Below are 12,780 nucleotides of genomic sequence, written 5' to 3'. Positions count from 1 at the left end.
AAATGATTCTTCATGCACACGAGCGGAACCAACAGCAAATCAGCCAATCAGAGTCAGCGCTCAATGAATCAATCACAGCCAATGAATGGCTGTGATTGGTTCAAAGAGCGCTGACTCTGATCGGCTGATCATCACAGCGCTCAGCCAATCAGAGGCAACGCTTCCTGGAGGCGGGGATTTTCCATTTCCTGGCCAGAAGAGATGCTGAAGACCAGTGTCTGGGGCAGGAAGAAGATGCAGCGGAGCTGGACAGCACTTCTTAGGTGATGTATTCTGTTTTTAATTTTTTTTTCTGCAACTAGGGCTTATTTTCAGGGTACGGCTTATATCTCAAGCCACCTCCCCCTCACCCACCCCTGAAAATCCTTGCAGGTGGTGGCGCGACTTTGTAGCCCCACAAAATCGCGGTATCACAGCGAGAAAACGCAGCCATATCTCATGGGCCACCGATGCGATATCACTGCGATTTTCTCGGCTTGATATCGTGTTGCCCGTGTGAAGGAGGCTAAACCATCCTGTTGAAAACTTCCAGAGCCTCTTCCAAGAAGCGTATGTCCCGTAGCACGTGGACTTATCGGCCTAGGTTTCTGCACATTTATCTCTGGAATTCCTTGTAAGACCTTCTGTCCGAGGTGATGGGTTTTTGGCCTTTCCCCGCTTCTGGCCTTGGTCATCACCCCATTCTTCTTAGTCACTAGAATTCTGGCATTGTCCCTCAGACGTTGCTATGGTTTTTCGGCATTGTACCAAGTAGACCGAGGGTCTTGGCCATTGTTTGGTGAACAAAAGACCCCTTCAGCCTTGCCATAGGTTGTTTTGTTACTGAATTCTTTCACTTTATTTCAAGCGCAACTTTTTCCCCCCCCCAACTTGTAAATGGTGGCGTCTAGTTTAACTTTACCTCTTTCACAGGCTTTTTTAGCACAAACAACACAGCTGGAAAGGAGCCCCGATGGTGAAACCTAGCCCAGGAATTCCTGGTGATTGATACCGACTTTATCTCCCAGTAGCTTTATTTGCAATTTAATGACATATCTCGTATTCAGGACTAATAATGGCCGAGGTTGAAGCTTCTGTTTTCCCCCCACTTTCCCATACACGGTGGAATGATGGGAATGTGACAGCCGAGCTTTCAACAAGACTCATGAATTTTAAATACTTTTCAACTAGAAAATAGGACACATGGCGTGTGGTCAGGGGTGGACGGGGAGTTGGCAGGCTCTCGGAGTCGTTTGGGATATAGTTGGTGCCTAAAAAGATAATGAATTCTTGGCTTGACCAGGTGCATACTTTGCCCAACGAGCATGTCCAGACAGAGCGGAGAATGTTCCTCTGCCCAATATTTAACAATTGATCATTTTGTAAAGGGTAGAGGAGAAGTATTCGGCGAGGCACTTTCTCAGCATGCTTGTACAGATCCCCATTTCATGTCATCATCCTTATCAGACAGAATCTGCACCGGTATTTCGAAGCGGAGTCTCGGTGCCAGTAATGCCGTTATATAACTTTTCCCTTTTTTAACCAACTTGAATAAAATCTTGTGTTTTCATAACAAACTCCGTTCCTCCGCATTGGATTGACGCAGTTTTGGGGGAGAAATTTTACCTAAAGAGGACCTGTCATGGGATAAAGTTAGCGGGGCCAGTTGTATAGCTCTGCCGCCGCGGCCCACTGACTCTACTGCCGCGCCTTTCTTTTTTCATACCATACCGACAGCTGTTCACCTGGATTGGCTTTTTTATTTCTTTTTAGTTTTTGCTCACTGCACTCTCAATGTGTCAAGTGGGTGGTCCCAACCACTCACTTTCAATGGATGATACATTGGCCATGATTAGAAATCACCGATTGACAGTAAGCAGTGGGGACCCCCCATGTGACACATCAGCAGTGCCAGACGCTAGAGCTAAGACGGGCCCTCTGTCACATAAGAAAACATGAGTACTATAAGTGGCACACAGTAGGTTGGGGGTCCTGTTACAGATTTTGCATTGGGGCCCAAGAGCCTGTAGTTAACCCTTAACCCTTTCCAATCCACTGTCTGACGTCTAAAGACACTATGATTTAGGGCTGTGCAACTCCGATGTTGCAAGATGCCCATCGGGGTTCTCTTACTGTATATTGCCAGCCTCTCTGCTGTCGGAGCCTATCCAACGTGTCACCTCATGCAGTACTGGCTTTAGCCAGCAGATAGTGCCATTGTATAACGGCAGAGAAAGAGTAAGCAGTCTAGGAAAACCAGGATACAAATTGGATTGGAAAGGGTTAATCTAAGATTCTAACAATGTCTCTTGCTGCTAGTGTTACATTGATGGGCTTCTTGTGGCAGAGGAAAGGTGTGTGTGTGTGTTGGTGTGTGCGCGATGGGGTTGGGGATTAGTTTTTGACTTTGCAGAGTGTTTTTATTAGAAAGATTCCCGATTAGTGTTGAGCGATTATTGAAATTATCGGGTCGGGAATGACCAACCTGATTTTAAAAAATAATTGTGAATTGGGACTCCTGCTTCCAACTTCCATTAAAATCAATAGGAGTAACAATTGGGTTCTCTAATCGGGCCTCCTGGAACAACAGTGGAGGTGGAGGTGGTGGTGGTGTCAGCGGCCCAGTGGTCAACAATGCTGCCTTGCAGTGATGGGGTCCCAGGCCAAAATCCCCATCACGGTCAGATTCAAACCTAGGGCTCCAGCACTGCAAGGCCGTAGTACCAAGCCAACACACATGTCCTTTCTGGGCAAAGCAAAGAGATGATATTTTGACATTTTTTTTGCCAAAAAATCAAATCGGGGTGATTCGATCCAAATGAGCAAAAATTGGCCTGATTTTATCGCTCAGCTGGTAATGACGAGCAACGCTATACCTGACATCCTCCTCTAACCACATTGGGGATGAGTTGTTTCCGTCCGCAGGATCCCTTTTTGCTAAATGCTTTTGCTCGATCACGCCAATCGCTGTATACTCTCCACACCATTACATGAGAAACACCCCCCCCCCCCCCCGCGGTCGGCAGTGAGACCCCGGCTAGTCCAGCACCGATGACCGGCCTTGTTGGAAGTTGCTGAGTTCCTTGACTTTATGCCGCCCTCTGGGGTCACGGGGAGAATTTCTAGAAGCTCCAACCGTGAAAGGACCGGGTCTCTAATAAAGTGGTCACCCATTCAGCATACGTATGTACTATAATATTCCTCACATATTATAACGAATCCGGGCTGCTTCTCCATTTCATGCGATGCAGACGGTTTGTCATCACTAGTGCATGTTTAGTCCTAAGGGTCAATAATTAGGAATAAACAGTTGGGGCATAGACTCTTCGGAACGACCCATGTGTGGAATAAACAATGGGCCGTTTGAGTTAGACACAGCCGCCGAGCGACTATCTCGCTGAATGGCAGGTCATGTTTGCATTTCAACCAAGGTTATGTCTACTGTGTGGAAAATATTTGCCCGGGGTTAGAGCTTCTGATGTAATAATCTAAAGCCGTGTTGACTGATGCTTCATAATTGTAACAGTTGTACGGTTGCAGCTTACTCGTGTGTGCCTAAACCCCCAGCGCGGTGTCCTCCGCTCACCCCTTACATTTAGACAAGTGGCAGACCGTGCGTGCGGGCCTCCGAACCTAATGACAGGATGATGCCGGTGGGATGGCGGCTCCACTACGGACTGTCATCGGGTCATGTGTTTTCTGCATACTCATCAACCGTAAGGGGAGAAAAATGACAGATCTGTGGCAACCATAATCCCTCCAAGGCCGGCCCGGCTCGTATGACACTCAGCTTATGGTTTTAGGAAGCATTACGATTACATATTTCACCATAATAACTTTTTATTGACTTTTCAAATGAATTATAATCTAAATACTTTACTCCAGGATCTTCTTACTAAAAGTACAACTCCAGTCATCACCTCCTTCTACAGCGAGACCATCGCCATAGGATCCCAATAATGATAGGACTGGAAAATTATAGGTTAACGGAGTGCAAAATACCTTACATCTACACATTTACTTAGTTCCCATCATGCATCACTTCTAACCTCTATTTTCAAACATTACTTAGGGGCGGGGTTTAGTTGACCGAGTCTACTTTCCAATTGGTGAGGAAGGGGAAGTGGTTACCAAGCACCTAGAATTGCAGCCAGTAGCGCTTTGCAGGTTAGTTGCCCATTTGACCCAACCAGTTATACATATAGACATACAAAACCTGAATGTCACCAGGATTTCAGGGATTTAAAGGGGTATTCCAGTAGGAAGAAGGTATCACCATTTCACGGGATAGGGGATAGCTAGCTGTTAAGTGATGGTCCGATGGCTGGATCCCCTACCGATCCCGAGGACAGGGGGTCCCAATTGCTCCACTTCTGGTCACTTCTGCATCACTGTTCCCACCAGAGCAATGTCAATTGAATGGAGTGCTGGCCACACATGTGCGGTGCTGCTCGATTCTTTTTAGCGGGACTGATGAAAATACTAGTTCCAATGGTCAGACCCAAACCAATCTATCAGTTTTCACCCACCCAATGGATAGGTAAAAACATGTCGATTTTAAGATGCTACTGTAACCATACAGCTGGACTTAGTTTCACCTTTAACAGTCGCTTTTTCTGGTTACTAACAGTATCTCCCAGTACTCGGATACCCCCAAGATGTACAATAGAGCTTAATAGTATAACAACCAGACATTGAAAGATATAGAGATATGAAGCATGTATCAACACAGTAAAGCCCAAATAATACTAGGAACTTACCATGAGATGACACGGGTAGAGAGTGATGCCAACCGGATGATGAATATAAGTTAACTGGTATGTAGGTTGGAAGAGATGCAATGGAACTGCCATAACAACCAAATAAATGCTGGCCCTAACACTGGCTCTCCCGAAATCACTTCCAGGCACTGTCCCTAAACATCCCTAAGTTGTTCTTATGGATAATCCTGTATAACAAACTATCCCTGAGAACAGGAGAGCACTAAGATGTAGACAAGACAAAAACAAATGATGGAATGACCAAAGGCAGACAGAAACACACAAGGAAAGAATAGAAAAACCAAAACCTAGGAACACACAGACTGGACTCGGGATGGTGGCCTGGGATGGTACTGCTGGCTGAGTCCTATTGAAATTAATGGATCTCAGCTTGCAGTACCAACCTTGTCCACAACATTAAGTACGGAGCTGTCTACTTCCAGTAGACAGGGGGTCCTGAGTGGTGGATCTCCATCAGCTTGCTATTGATAGCCTATCCTGAGGTCATCAATAGCTAGAAGCAGGACAACCCCTTTACCGGATAGCACAGGGTAGCCAGACACAAAAGAGCCAGTTTTCTTCCTTCTGGAGGGGGTCTATTTTTACATATCTTCTTCCTTCACCCTAGTCAGAGGCCCAATTTGTTTCTTTGCACTTGTTTGCATAAGCAACTGCTAATGTGCATGTCACCAACCAAACTGAATATTTAAAGGGATTGTCCATGTCTGCTTTCTTCCAGAAATAGCACCCTCAAGTGGTTGGCTATGGTAATGCAACTTGGCTGCTTTTGAAGCGAATGGTTCTGAGCTGCAATACCACGCACAACCTGTGGACAAGAGTGGCGCTGCTTTTGGAAAAAAAACAGCTATGTTTTTCCAATTCTGGAAATCCCTTTAATGCTCGTACATGAAATAATAGAGAGAGGAATGTCGGCCTTGCTTTACCCCCCATGCCAAGCGCCGCTCATTACCCCCAATAGGGCACTTCATTACTGCAGAACCTTCCTGTTCTGATTGACATCTCCATGTGTTTGGAGTCCATGCAGGAGAAGCCTCCTCCGGTCTGGTGGCCTGACCCGCTGGATACACGTGGAACGCTTTTCATGCGCGACAGACTGGATTTTACTGTGGAGTTGGACAACAGGAAATTCTTAGAAATGTCATTAACACACATTTATTGCTCCTTTCCCAGAAATAGAGGAGCTCTGGCAGATCCCCGCTGCCTCTCATCTACCTTCATAGACGTCTTATAACTCAGGAATGTGTCTGCTTCAGAACTTCAGGATGTTTCTATATTACTCATATTAGTTTTCGGCGCCGCAAAGTGAAATAAGCTTCAAACCAGGCCAGATTCATCAGAGTAATGTAGCAGTTTGTCTCCATAGGAGAATACAGGCTGAACTCCCATCCAGGACCAAATAACAGATCAAGCTGCCCTGCCCTGCCTACTGCAAGGCCTTACTCACACGGTGTGTCTGAGCTAGGGTCCCTAAAAACCGGTCTGACCTTCATCCATGCGTATGTCCGTGTCGCAGCCGTGTGTTCGGCACACGTCCAATTTCACTTCTATGTTGCATTAATTTTTCTTGTGTGCAAAAAAACAAAAATGGCCAATCTTAGATACGTGCGCCCCTTGCAGCTGCACAGGCCACCGGGCGGATGTAGGCTGTTGCAATCTCTCTCCTTAAGTCTGCCTGGCCAAATGATCTTCCTCCTTCTCCATGCGGTAGCGTCTTGCGGAGCTACATGAATCATCCTCCTCCTGGCTCTATGTCCTTTCCGCTGATGTTCTGAGGCGCTACTGTTAGTCTGTCAGCACCCACGCAACACAGTTGCTTAGTGCTGTATTTATATTATGAGCTTGGTTCTAGTGCTGTATTTATGCAGTGAGATTAGTTCTGATACAGTATATATATGCACTAAGGCCACCTGCAGACGAGCGGGTCGGATCCAGCGGCGAGAATTCTCGCCGTGGGACCCGACCCGAGCGCCTGCAGAGACGAGCGCGTACTCACCCGCGCCCGGCGGCCCCGGCTCTTTCATGTGCGCATGCGCAGACCGGAGCCAGCGGCCGGGTGAGTGACGTTTCTGTGTGAGGCTCTCCGAGCCCCGCACAAAAATAGGACATGCCGTGGTTTGTTTGCCGCGCGAGATTTCGCGCGGCCAAACCGCGGCCGTCTGCATAGGAGTGCGTATTGTAATGCACTCCTATGCAGGCTTTCACGGGCGGGATTTCTGCCCGTGTGCAGGCGGCCTAAGCTGTTTTGGTGCAATATTTATGTACTGAGCTTGGTTTGTGCTGTATTTATATTATTAGCTTTGTTTTGGTTCTATATTTATGTTATGAGCTTGGTTCTGGTACAGTATTTGTTCACTGAGCGGTTCTGGTGTGGGTGTGCTGCTGTCTTATTGCTTTCTGCACAAGCAGAATACAGGCGGACTGCCTATCAGTACAATATATATATTTTTTTCTTATGACGGGGAGGGGGAAGCACAAAAAAAATTCTGCATGGGCGGTCACCAGCCTGGCACAGAGTCGCATGCGAAATCTGACGCGGTCGTGTGCAGGCGGCCTAAATAACACTAACATGTAGTGCAAAATAACAGTACCATATCTACATAATAACCCTATATAAAAACATGCAGTGACCAAATAACATAACTAAAGATTTCACTGCATTGTAGGAACTCAGAATCAGTGGATTGTCAATAGATTATAGACGGGTTAAAACTGCCAACAGAACTCTGAATGCAGCTCTGGGGTATAAAGCATCTTTTTTATTCTGTTCTAGATTAATGTAGTTAGAAACCTACACAACTTTTTATGCATTTGTATCTCTCTATACTCTGAATTATAAACATGTGTTGTTAAAGGGGTTGTCCCACGAACAGGATAGTTGAATTCTATCTGATTTTTGAGTGTCCAAACACTTAGACCACCACCAATCGGGAAAATGAGAGTCCAGAAAGCCCCTCAATAAACGAAGGGATAGTTTCTTGTCACACCGCTTCTTCATTCATTTAATTGGATCTGCTGGAAATAGCAGAAAGTTTGAACTCCCCAATCTCCAAAACTCTCATTGAAATGAATGGAGAGACAGCGTCCATACGTGACAACTACTCCATTCATGCATGGATGTTTGGGACCCGTTTTCCAAATTGGTGGAGGTCCTAGCAGTTGGACTTGCACTGATTAGAAAGTTATCCCGCATACTGCCATTATGGAGTCGGGAAGGAATTTTTCCCCCGATGGGGCTAATTGGTTTCTGCCACTTGGGCAGGGGCGTAACTATAGAGGATGCAGGGGATGCGGTTGCACCCGGGCCCAGGAGCCTTAGGGGGCCCATAAGGCCTCTCTTCTCCATATAGGAAACCCAGTACTATGAGTAAAGCATTATAGTTGGAGGCCCTGTTACAAGTTTTGCACCGGGGCCCGGGAGCTTCAAGTTACGCCTCTGCTCTTGGGGTTTTTGCCTTCCTCTGGATCAACAAGGAGGTTGAAACAGTCTGAACCAGATAGACATTGTCTTCATTTGGCCTTACATACTATGTTACTTTGGATAGGGGATATTTTTCAGTGTTGGCATAATCCACATAACGGGAACCTGTCAAGTCCTATGAACCCCATAAACTAGGTTTATGGGCTAATAGGGCAGGAGCTGCTGAGGTTTGGGGGCTTTTCATACTCACCTGCCTCCCCAATCCCTTGTTGGTTGTATGACCACTGCTGTCAAAATTTTGGGACACACCAGGGAAGATTTTCCTGGATCGTTGGCGGACTCCCACCGATCGGCACGTTACACTCTGTCCTGTGGATAAGGGAATAATGTATGATAATATCACTGACGGGGTTTATCAGGGAAATGCGGTGGATATAGTTTTTCTTGACCTTAGTAAAGCATTTGACAAAGTATCTCATATCATACTTATTGAAAAAATGACCAAATATGGGATTGACGAGGCAACTATTAGGTGGAATCACAACTGGCTGAGTGATCACACTCAAAGAATGGTCATACATGGCTACACATCCAAGTGGAAGAATGACTCAAGTGGGGTACCACAAGGCTCTGTCCTAGCCCCAGTGTTGTTCAACATTTTTATAAATGATCTGGAGGAGGGAATTGAGGGAAATGCAAAGTCCTACATCTGGGCAAGAAAATTGAAAAAAGCACATACAAAATGGGAGGAATTGAGCTAAGCAGCAGCACATGTGAAAAAGACTTGGGTATACTAATAGATCATAGAACATGAACATGAGTCAACAATGTGATGCAGCAGCCAAAAAGGCAAACACAATTCTGGGATGTATTAAGAGAAGCATAGAGTCTAGAACACGTGAGGTCATTATCCCCCCTACTCTTCCTTGGTCAGACCTCATCTGGAATACTGGGTCCAGTTCTGGGCACCCCACTTTAAAAAGACATAGACAAACTGGAGCAAGTTCAGAGAAGAGTCACCAAGATGGTGAGCGGTCTGCAAATCATGTTCTATGAGGAACGGTTAAAGGATCTGGGAATGTTTAGCTTGCAAAAAAGAAGCTGAGAGGAGACTTAATAGCGGTCTACAAATATCTGAAGGGCTGTCACAGTGCAGAGGGATCAGCCCTATTCTCATCTGCACAAGGAAAGACTAGAAGCAATGGGATGAAACTGAAAGGGAGGAGACACAGATTAGATATTAGAAAAAACTTTCTGACGGTGAGGGTGATCAATGAGTGGAACAGGTTATCACGGGAGGTGGCGAGCTCTCCTTCAATGGAAGTGTTCAAACAAATATCTGTCTGGGATGATTTAGTGACCCTGCACTGAGCAGGGGGTTGGATCAGATGACCCTGGAGGTCCCTTCCAACTCTACCACTCTATGATCTATGATTCTATGACCACAGCCAATCTACTATTAATGGCCGGTCCTAAGGATAGACCATCAATAGTTCAAAGGTGGAGATTTTAACTAGGCCGAAGCATCCTGCATAGCCAACGCTCAATGCCTGGCCCTTTTGGTATGGAACTATGACAAAAATGACAGACATGTACCATTCAGGATTATAAAGCCTTGGGTCCGGATTACTTCGAGGTAGAACAACCTGTCAAGTATTCTTTGCAGAACTTCTTGCCCGATGTCTCTTTTGCTTTTCCATTTTATGAAATCTTTGGGGTGCAGATTACTTTTGGTGAGGCACAGCCCCATTTTTAGACAGAATTCTTTAGTCATTTTTCTCAGAAGTCCCGGGAGGTCTCCGTTTTTTCGTATATGTATGTAAGCCTCCAGAGACATAGTGCCGCGCGTACAGCGCTGTAGGTTTCATTGTGCTGTTTGACATCTGCCACCTACAGCCCGGGGCGCTTGGAGCAGACATTACAGACAGAGTCATGTTTCTCTAGAAGACTTGGACGGCCGCTGCATTAATTGTCTGCATAAATAAACAAGCACTTACGTCATTTAATAGCTTCTTACCGGTAATAATTCTTCAGGTATGAGGAAGGGAAGGACTACCGGCTCCGGGCTCCACAATTCAGATACATTGTGTAATGACAATTAGGAGTCCTCAAATATTTTGTTTTTAATCCTATTAAGTACAACAATATTCTAGCATCTTCTGGCCAACCTTAAATGTTTTCTCGGAGGGTTGCGGCTGCAAAAACACATTGTAACTATGCATAGTGTTAAGTTTTGTGATTTGGTGGCCAGAGGGAATTACTTAGAGAACGATATTCCTGCCACATACATACATACAGCACCAGAGCCAAGCTTAGTACACAGATACGATACCAGAACCAAGCTCATAAATCCAGTACCAGAACTAAGCAATGTCTTGTGATGGGCTGGAAGCAGTACCTCAGAACATGAGAGAGCTGGAGACAGAGCCAGGAGGAAGAGCATCTGTTTGAGTTGACCTAAGGGGAATGATGACGTACATCCTCCTGGGGCCCCCTCTACAAACTGGTGGCTTGCGCTCTGTGCAACTGCATGGGTCACACAGCTAAGACCGGCCATGTGCACAGATCCTTATTACTGCTGGGGTTGTTAACCGCACTGCTGCTGCAACCCAGCTGTGTGGCAATACTATATTGGACCATATCCTAAATGTAAATAATAACTGTTAATGAATCAACCAGCAAAGATTGATTGGTTCCATATTAAATTTGTTCCATTGGTCACAACAGATTGAGGACTTTTTTTTCGGTCATTGCTGGTTAAAGAGGTTGCCTCGTGAAGACAACCACCCTGGCAATCGGCTCCGGCTCCGAGAACCTCCAGGGATGTTTGTTCCGGGGGGAAATTCGATCAGCCATATATGGTGGCCATGTAATATAGAAGAGGAGCGTTTCGATATCCCTGACACCAGGCGATCTACTCACACGTTCTAAATGCAATCAATCACAAACAAATTGGTTACATAGTCTGTAGCATTGTCCTAAAGTCCAGAAATACTGGGAGGAAATTAAAAACATTCTAGCTAGGGTTTGGAGGTTTCTCTTCTGTTAACGAGGGTAGCAGATACGATCCATGTTATACTGTACAATTAGCAACCGAGTGTTTTTTGTCCTGTCGGATCCGGCCTCATGCTTGGACTGTGTCATACGTCATCCAACAGGTTAAAAAAAAAACTAGTGATGGAACAGCATGTAGAATCGCAAACGATTCTTTAAGAAATGGCGGGTTTCTGTAGAAGATTCCCACCTACTTGAAAAGTCAAGTTTATGAGCTCTTTGTCAAAATACCGTTTGGTACAAATTCTTCTGGTTCTCTGGGGAAATTAAAGATCGACTGACTATAAAATGGTACTTTAAAGGAGTTTCCCATGGCAAATACTATCGATGGCCTTTCCTCAGGATGGGCCATCAGGACTTGATCGGATGGGGAGAGGGGAATATACTTTGAATTGCTCATATTGTTTCTTTCGCATATCTGTTGATAATTGACAAGAATGCCTAGGGTGGATCTTAATGTACAAAGATGTGTTCACAATGTCGATCTATGGTCAATCTCCTTATGTGAAACCCTAATAATTAGATATCTTTTCATGTAGTCCGTTTTAAAAATTGAAAAAAAAACAAAAACAAAAATAATTAAGATAAACAAATTGAGTGTTAGCCCATTAGCTTCTCTTCGCTCTGGATCATAGAAGGTGGTCCCGATGCCCCCCTCCTGCTCAATAACATCCATAAGCCCTAACTGGGTTACGAGACAAGGGTCATCTTCACAGATTATCCATCCACCTCTTCCTAGAGTTGGGAGCCTTTTGTAAAGGACAATTTTGAGGATGCAACCCCCCCCCCACACACACACACACACACACATATGTGGTCACCTTAAAGCTCACGAGATTTTATGGTGTTTCTGGTGATCATCCATGTTCTTAGAAGGGATGGGTGGTTGCCAAATACCCAGTAATGCTCATCTCAGGGGACACAATAGGAGTCAGTTGCGAAAAAAATCATGCTTGACCAATCTATTGGACAGATCTAAGGACGGTCCGAAAACACGAGATTGTTGCGTAGGCTGTCAAGTATGGCGTCATGTTTATGGGCATTTCTGAGTGTGATGTAATTAGCATGGCTATCCAATATCAATGCAAAGAGATGATGAACTAAACACTAGAGTCTTCTTTATGTCTTAAAGGGGTATTCTGGCTGTGAAACAAACTTTCAAAAATTCAAGATTGGGCCATATTTATGCACAGCTGGTTATGGGTATAAATCACGCAGTCAATACCTTCTTATCCTGTCCTCCGTTTTTGAGGTTGCCTCGTATGACTATTTTCCAAGATGGTAGTCACATCCCTGCTGACATGCAGCTTGAAACTACATTTACCATAATTCCCTGCTCTGGCCTTCCTTCCTGTGTGTGTTCTCATTAAGTGCTGCCCTGCTATTGGTCAGCAATCCGGTCTTGAGAGCTGAAGAAAAAAAAAATCAGTTTGTGGTCTTTCCTACTGAGCACGCCCGACCTATAGTGCTGGTCGTAACCATGGTAGCCTTGGAATAAACACTTCTGAAGTGCCAAGAGAAGGCGCAGAGCTACAGTCAGAAGGCCAC

The 12,780-nt window shown here is 45.4% G+C and overlaps 1 protein-coding gene across 2 annotated transcripts in view; it reads left to right on the top strand.

The window, feature by feature from the left end:
* Positions 1-12,780, top strand: part of DDAH1 (dimethylarginine dimethylaminohydrolase 1) — a 71,490-nt gene that overhangs the window by 44,084 nt on the left and 14,626 nt on the right. The gene's annotated exons all lie outside the window — the stretch shown is intronic.

This window comes from Eleutherodactylus coqui, chromosome 3 (genome assembly GCF_035609145.1).
Source record: "Eleutherodactylus coqui strain aEleCoq1 chromosome 3, aEleCoq1.hap1, whole genome shotgun sequence".
Lineage (NCBI taxonomy): Eukaryota > Metazoa > Chordata > Amphibia > Anura > Eleutherodactylidae > Eleutherodactylus > Eleutherodactylus coqui.
Note: the sequence above shows the minus strand (reverse complement) of the source record. Positions and strands in the feature narration are given on the sequence as shown.